Source organism: Chaetodon auriga, chromosome 19 (assembly GCF_051107435.1).
Source record: "Chaetodon auriga isolate fChaAug3 chromosome 19, fChaAug3.hap1, whole genome shotgun sequence".
NCBI classification, from domain to species: Eukaryota; Metazoa; Chordata; class Actinopteri; order Chaetodontiformes; family Chaetodontidae; genus Chaetodon; species Chaetodon auriga.
In genome coordinates this window covers 5,472,710-5,481,279 of record NC_135092.1, presented here as the reverse complement: position 1 = coordinate 5,481,279, position 8,570 = coordinate 5,472,710, and positions in this window count along the sequence as shown.

The following is an 8,570-nucleotide window of genomic DNA, read 5'->3' as shown; positions in this document are numbered from 1 at the left end:
TGGTTTTTCTGAGCGAGGGAGGATAAAAAGAAAACAAACGGCCACCTTCCTGCCAGGCGGAGGGCCGGGCCGTGAGGGGATGACAGCACGTCACTCTTACATAATTCTGGAGCTTCTCTGGACATTACACTAATGAAAACGCAGCCTCTGCCACCACCGCCACTGCTGCTGCTGCTGTTGCTGCTGCTGCTGCTGCAGCCGCTGGGATAATTGTGGTACTAAGCCCTGACAGATCATGCATGCTCCCCACCCCCTCCTCCTATAATCCCCCATCCAGGCTTAGTCTTCTCGCCATTTACACCCCGGCAGACCCATCCAATTCACCCTGACACACCCGTCCACCAGGGCTAACCCCTTACGGAGGATGACAAAACTACTACTAAAGAAATTTAAGCTGCAATTAGGCATGTGCCATATCATACTGTTCAGGATAATACCGGGATATTTTTAAATATGACTGAAAGCATGGCTGACAGCGAAAGCAACATTGCTATCAGCTCCACGGTGGAGGTGCAACTTCAATATTGTGTACGTGGATCGGTCATGAAAGATCTGATGTAAAACAAATCACAGTTCTATGCATACGTGCAAGAACACGAACAACACGAGGACAATACAACAAACTTATTTCACAACCTCAAGCAGAAGCATCCGGTATGAGGAGAGCCAAAAATCCTGCAGCTCAGTGCTACTGTGAGTTCTATGCCAAAAATAATTTTCAGCATATTATCATATCGTCAAGAATATCATTATCATAGAGGTGCCATGAAATATCAGAGTATTTCCAATGACTGAGGAAAGACCAATTATGTCAGAATAATCTAAGAATACTTTCACTTTCCTGTCCTCATTTCATCTTTTCAAAATACGCTCGGTAATTTCCTCAAACAGCTGGACGCTGTGGTTTTAAACAAACGTTACTCAAACAGGATTAAAGAGTGTATTTTGTAGGGCACTATTTTTAGTTGCGGATTAATACACATTTGGCGCTCGAGTAAGTATCTAATATGAACATGACATCCAGTGCAACAGCGTGGCTCACCGTGTTTTTAATAGTTTTTGGACAACAACGGAGCTCTGTGGTACAGAGGAAGAAGCTATATCAGAAACTGAGCCATTAATATCACTGTTCTTACTTAATAAGGACCTCTTCAAAATCTTTACATCTTTTAACAATTGAACACGTTTTTTGCACTCACTCAACAGTTTGTCATTAGCAAACTTCCATAATGCATTGCATGCATTCTTCACTCCCAGCTCAACCCCCTGCGTGCATGTCACACCGCCACACGGATTAAATGTCTGTATCTGGTAGTCCCAGAGTCACCATCTGACAGCAGGCCGCCATGTCCTGAGAGGTTTGAAATAAATAAATAATCTCCACGGCCGCTTGATGAACTGCCAGCCAATGCAAACTCCGGACAGGATTTATATCCCAGCAGATTACGGCTCTGAATGGTCGTGCCATGAGAGCTGCTGCAGATTTCACCGAGCAGCAGAAAACCCGCAGCACTGCAAGGTGGCCGAAAAATACCAGGCGCACAGCGGGGGAGGCACAAATGTAATAAGCATCTATTTTTGAAGAGGTTGGGTAACAACAGCACAAAGGAAAAGAAGGAGAGGGGTTTTTTAAGTTCACCCTGGGTGTCGTCTTTGTCAAAGGAGGCCAGATTAAGAGTCTCGTCTGGGATGAAAGCACCGAGGAAGCCAAACCATTACGATGTGCAGACTTCACACAGCAGCATGACACTCAGTGGCTGTTTTATCATATTCCAACACCCTGCATTAATCACACAGAGAACACTCATCCAGCTCGAACTGCATCCACACAGTGTGCCTGTGTATGTGCTGGGATACAACATAACACAGCAGAGATGAACAAGCACACAAAGGTACACAATGACACCTGCACACACCTGGTATGTGATGAATGAAGGCGTCAACAATCCACAACTGACAGACTGCTAAAGTTTCTCTGTTTTTCTTTTCATCAACCACACTTGTTCTGCACGTGCATTTTTATTTTTATTGTTGTTTACGACTAATCAACGTCCACTATAGCAGTTGTTACAGTGAAAAAATTGAACCCTTTGTGATATCAACGCACATCTTGGACACATTTAATTAAGCCTGGAAGTTAAACACACTGACTGTAATTGCTAGTTAGTTAGAAGTTAGCGACTGTCTCACTAGCTAGTGAAGAAAGTCAAGCATTGAGCAGCTAAGAGCCACATATTGGTTCTCATTAGTCGGTGAAGAGAAACAGAGCTGCAGGGAGACTGAATATCGGACTTACATTCATCAGGGGTACACACACTTAACTGAAACAAGTGATAATGTTACTCTGTGTCTGCTGGAAGTGGATGCAGGCAGTTATTTGCTAACTTATTCACCATAACAACTTTACACAGCAAGATAGTCTCCAGCAGTGCCTTCGATTGACTTTGCACAAACGGTTGCATGATAGTAACTCTTGGTCATTTCCTTTCCAAGATTTGAACAACATGTTAAGCTTCTTGGCTTTGATGGCTCTGCAGCTGCTGCTTTTTCTGAACTACAGCATGAACCACTGTAATCTTTTGAACTTTGCAGTGATCTCCACTCTCCCCCCATGCATATAAACTCCCACAAAGGCTTCGGCAGACTCATCGGGAGCAATCTGGATGATATTCATGGAGCATATAACTGTACTTGTGTACCGTAATTGAGTACTTTATTTTAGTTTACAAAAAAAAATTCAGGACATTTTGTAGCTTGGAACACTAACATATGGATGTTATGTGTTAGGTGTGTTTTTTCTCCATCTTAAAACTGTCAAATCTGCTCAAATAACATGAATGTGCATCAAACCTGCCGGCAAGAGCTTTTGTAAAAAGGGTCAGATTTAAATAATGAAAGAAGAAGGAGAAGGATTCACTATTCCAGCTAATTCCTTGTCGCTGCATGTTTTCAGTATTTAATGAACTCTGAGAACTGCCTTCTATTTTTTTTCTTCTTTTTTCCACAGGGCAAGCAAATGTAGCTGGAGTTGTTTGGTCGTCTTAATGCTTTTACATAAGCGGTTTGTTTCTCTGCCCCTTGTCACTTCCCCCACGTGTTGGAGTAGCGCTGTAGTGCTGCATTACTAAGGCCCAAGGCCATTATGCAATGCCCATATGCAATGCATGTGCGAGCCAGATGGAGGGACACATGCCACTCACAAATCTGTGATGAGAGTGTGCAGGGAGGGAGGGGGAGAGAGAGGAGGAGAGTGACAGACAGAGGAGGGAGAATCAGCATGTGCACGTGCCCTCCCCAGGTATAATCTGGATCATCGGGGAGCATGAAGTGACCTGGAGAGGCAAACTAGAAACCAGGAAAATATGACATAGTACAGTTTGCACCAAACAACGACCTGATGCAGAGTTTGCATGGATCTGGATTTCTACTGTGTTTTTTTAATGCTGATTCTGATTATTTGTGATGTTTCTGAGGTCCTTGCACAAGGAGCACTTCGACACGTGGACGGGAGGAGCCGAGCTTGAGCATTTCTAAAACTCTCTCTAAGGCTCTAATCATAGTATGATTCATACCACACGTTAAAAAATGGAAATGGAAAAAAAGCTCCGCCCAATTTAGACTCAGTTGCCATTTTATTAGGTACACCTAGCTAAAACTAAAGCAGTCTAATACAACAGTTCTGCAACCAATCCTACCATCATGAAGGTGTGAAAGGTTATTTCTGTTGAAACTGTTTCAGAGAGGTGGTGACCATGTTAACTGTGTGAGCATTTTGGAGAAATCTGAAACATTACATGACATTAACAACTTTATAAATCAATAATAGTGTTTAATAGACGTTTCAACACAGCCAGAGTTGTTCTCAGCTACTGAATAAATACAGAAGTCTGCTTCAGTCTGCACACTCAAGAACATCAAACCTGATGAAAATTGAATTGAGAGTGGCTAACATCATTCCACTGCACATCAGTAGCTTCCTTTAAATCTTTCACTGCATGCTTTCATACACAATCTCAGACATTCACACCTTTTACAGCAGTGCCATCAATTTGAATTTGCACAGATGCATGATAGTAACTCATAGTCGTTTCCTTTCCAAGATTTGAACAACACGTTTCCAAGCTTCTTGGCTTTTTTTTTTTCTTTTTTTTTTTTTTCTTTTTTTTGGCTTTGCTGCATTTTCAGAACTACAGCATGAACCACATTCATCTTTTAAACTTTGCAGTGATCTCCACTTTGCCCCATAAACTCCCACAAAGGCACTGGCAGACTCATCGGTAGTAATCTGTGTTACAGTTCATACAGTTGAATTCTAATAGGGCACTATTGAAAGGACTTACTGCAAGATGGTTGTACTGTATTTGACTGCATTCATTTTCGCGAGGTGTACCTAATAAACTGACAACTGAATGTATATTAGGATAGGGCAAATAATAGAAATGCCCCTCAGATAAAGACAACACAATTCAAACTTCACATAAAATATCAACAGCACCACAAAGTGCCTCTGAAATGACATTAAGTTGGTTCAAAACAAAAGTTCTACCTTTATAACCCTCTTACATGAAGGCAGTAGTCAACATAGCCTAATGCTGACCTGATTTAGCCTGTGTCAAAGCCAAGTGTACCTAAAGAACTGGCAACAGAGTGTATCTACAGTCAAATATGTGTAGTGGAGAACTGTAGCTATTACTCCATGAAATGTAATGGAGGAGGTCAGGTCTTACGAAATAGAAAAATGCAGTATTTGTGTGATGAGTCAGCCACACAGCAAAAGTAGTTAACATGTCTGCAGTTGGTTTTTTGTTTTTAATCACTCAAAATAAATCAGAAATCACACCTCCGAACTACATTTAGCAGGCCAAAATACTGGCTACTGACCTGTAAACACACACACTGAATACAATGGCTTGCAAACAATAGTAACAGTCACAATGGCAGCCCAGCCCCACTCTGAGCCTCCGGTATTCCCACTGAGGCCAGTGTGCATGAACACAACGCAGGCGGCCACAGCAGCACTGAGGCCTCACGCTTCACGTCTGACCAACAAGCACCGATGAGATTGAAGCGGAGATCGCAGACTGCTGCCTTCACGAGCACGATGGAAATGTTTCACCTTAAGCAGCCAAAATAACCCGCTGTGACTCGTAGGCATCAGTATAATGACCTAACATGGCAGTGAGCGCTGAGGCGCGGTGAAAACATGACGACATTCAGCGCAACGACACACGATCCACTCACCAGGTGAGACTCCGTCTGCTGGATGTCTTCAAGTGTCCGCAGCAGGTGAATCCGAGGCGGGAGTGGACGTCAGGGGTGCCGAGGACGAGGACACTTTCAACGGGACCGAGTTGTAGTGAGGATTTTGCCTTCGTCGGGTCCTGATAATGATTTCCTGGTTCTCGCAGGTATGTGGGCGTGGTTTAGAAAGTGCAGGTGTGTTTGTGGAGGGCTGCAGCTCTGCAGCAGTTTCGCATGTGGTCTCACCTTGGGTGCGGCAGGTGGTGTCGTTCTGCTGAATCACACGTCCTGTTACCTGTGACACGATGACTCAGTTTACTCTCGAAATCATCAGCTAATGAGCAAAGATCGATGGAGGCGTGAAGGTGTTCAGAGTGAGCAACTTCACGTGAGACTGATGGGGACGATGGGCTGATGGCCCCTGTCTGTACAGATCCCAGCCAAGCATGTTGTGGCTCCCCAAAACTGATATATGGGCCTAATCAAAAATTGAATGAAATAACAATAAAACTACACATTAACGTTTACACGTGCAATAATTAAATAAAAAGTTTTCACATGTGGTTCTGGAGGCAGACCAGGTCATCCATTGGCCCCTCTGGTGTGTATGTCGAACTGTCCTGGGCAAGATAGTGAGTCTGAATGGGTGAGCATATGTGAATGGGTGAATGTTGACGTGTTGTACAGTGTTATATAAATGCAGTCCATTTACACGTGAGGTGTGACTGACAGGTGGAGGACCTCAGGTGTCATGTGAATGGATAGAAAGCATTAGACAAAAACACAGTAATTGCAAAATGATTTTACACATTACAAAAAAGCATCAATAAATGGATAAAAAAAATTATTAATTGCTATAATCAGTCTTGAAATGGACAATAAAAATGTTTATACTGTATTAACCTATCAATAAATAACCAAGGTCACATTACAAAGGGGTTTATAACAAAAGACATGAAACAGTCAGTGATAAACATGATACATTATAACAATAGATATCAGCAATAAATGTGATAAACCATGTGTGCGTATATGTGAATTTATTAGGTGTATTTCACGTGCGTCATTTACATATAAATACATTTTTTTTGCATGTGATTTCTTCAGGCCACTGTCACATGCTGATATAATGTGAATTTATCACACGTAAAACATCAGAACACCACAATCTCTCTCTCTCACACACGGTGTCCCACATATGCTAAACATGTCAAATGTTTGACAAAAAAAAAAGTCAAGCTGTCAACTCCATGTCACAGTCTTCCTCTCTGATGGAGTTTACACTGTTGTTATGGCTCCCAAAGCCGAGGGGCCCTGACGGCGAAAGCTCAGTCACCTTGAAAGATAATGAGATAACAATGTTTACATGTGATAAATCCACATGTGCTTCATCGCAAGGGTGTGTATCCAAAGCAAAACGAACGAATAGCCAATGAAATATGTGACAGTGGAGCTGTAAAACCTCAGTGTTCCAGCCTCTCAGACTGCAGGCCCCTGTATGGATTGACAAAGAATAAAATGGTGAATACGCTCTGTCATCAAAGCACACAGCAATATTCTAAAACCAGCTCTGCACACATTTGTCCTGTTTTCACAAAAGCAGCAGCAGGATGTGATTTTGCCTCTCGTCTGACTGGTTTAACCTGTTCAGGTTCAGACATTCTGGCACGGCTGATGGTGGAAAAGCCTAAAAGCTGGTAACACTGCAATTTGTCATTTTCATAATGAACCTGAGCTCAGTGCAGAGAGGTAACATCTGCTGAGGCCTCGGCTTTGATCCTCACAACAGCCACTGTGTCATCTGAACAAGTGAAGCGAAAGCCATCTGAGGAGAGAGACGCTTTCAAAATCCAACTGTAAACTTTCACAAAGTGTAAATTCCAAACCAAAGTGACTGCTGCTTCAAAAATCACATTAGAAAACAGAGAATAAGTAAATGTGCTTTGTTCATTTCCACCTCTGGCAGATGTTTTCATCCCAGTCAGATTAACCTTAATCCTCTAAACCTGCAGGGCTCGCTTCACACTCTGCTCTCTAAAACCACCAGACAGGCTCAGAACATTACTGCACATTAAAAAATCTGTTCAATTCAACCAATCAGAGAGATTGATATTCAATAAACTTGGATGCAGGAAATATATTTATCTTCCGTGTGATTTTGATATTATCCAGAAAGAAGTTGACCTTGTGAACCAAAGAGATTTATTTGATCATCCTTTAATCGTAGTGGACAGGGCCCACAGGCAGACATGCAAAGTGAAGACAAACCTTCCCATCACTACTGCCATCGACTAAATCAGCTGTATCATTGCTGCGCCCCCTTGTGTCTAAATTAAAGATGACACGTAGGAGATCCATATTAGCCTTTATCCATGGAAATCTCTCGACTCCAGCAACACTTCATAGAATAAACTTGCTGTTTGCTGGTAATATCAGAGTCATGAGTGTATGATTTGAGTTGTCTTCTGATTAAACACACACAAATATGGCAGCCTGTTTCTTTCTTAGTTCACGTCCTCCTTGTTCTGTTTGTGCTGCAATATCCATTCTTAATGGGCGCAATAACACAAACCAGTAAGGTCCATTATTCCATTATTTGTTCTTCTGTGACACTTGTTTATTTTATGATGAAGCAAAAACATTACATATGTTGTATAAATGTGCTTGTGTGTGTGTGTGAGTGTGTGTTAGACAAAATTCTGATTCTCAAAAAAAAACATTAAATATTAATTTATTTCACAGACACAAGTCCAAAGTATTGCTATAATACAATTTTAGGCCTATAAATCTCGTCAAATCACAGATTTGTAAACTTCTGAAGGCACGTGGACAAAAACAAGACAGTTGACGTGAATGTACAGCGTGGTCGTTATTTACCTCCAGCATTCATAACCGCTTAATAAAACCCTGTGAAGATGAAATGTACATTTTTGAGAGAATGACACACGGATGCATGAAAGGTCCAGAACCGCAAACTATCTGGAAACACATGTGATTACAGCATTTCTGATGGTCAGCTTTGAAACATGAAAGGCATGGATGCATGTTTGAAATGAAACACACAAAGCATATAGAATAAATTAATGATTGCAAAATCAGTGAAACACGATGTTTCTAGACGTATGACACACTGCAGCACTCATGCGTATCTGACTGCCTCGACAGATGAATTTGCTTTTTTCACAATGATTTGAATGCGGTTCTATACAACTGAAAACGACGGCAGACAATTATTTTTGCCTTAGCCGACTGAATCACAAGACAGTTTATTTCCTCGGGGGTCCAGCCGCTCAGAAATGTGAACATTTACACAGAAAATCCAGCATCTG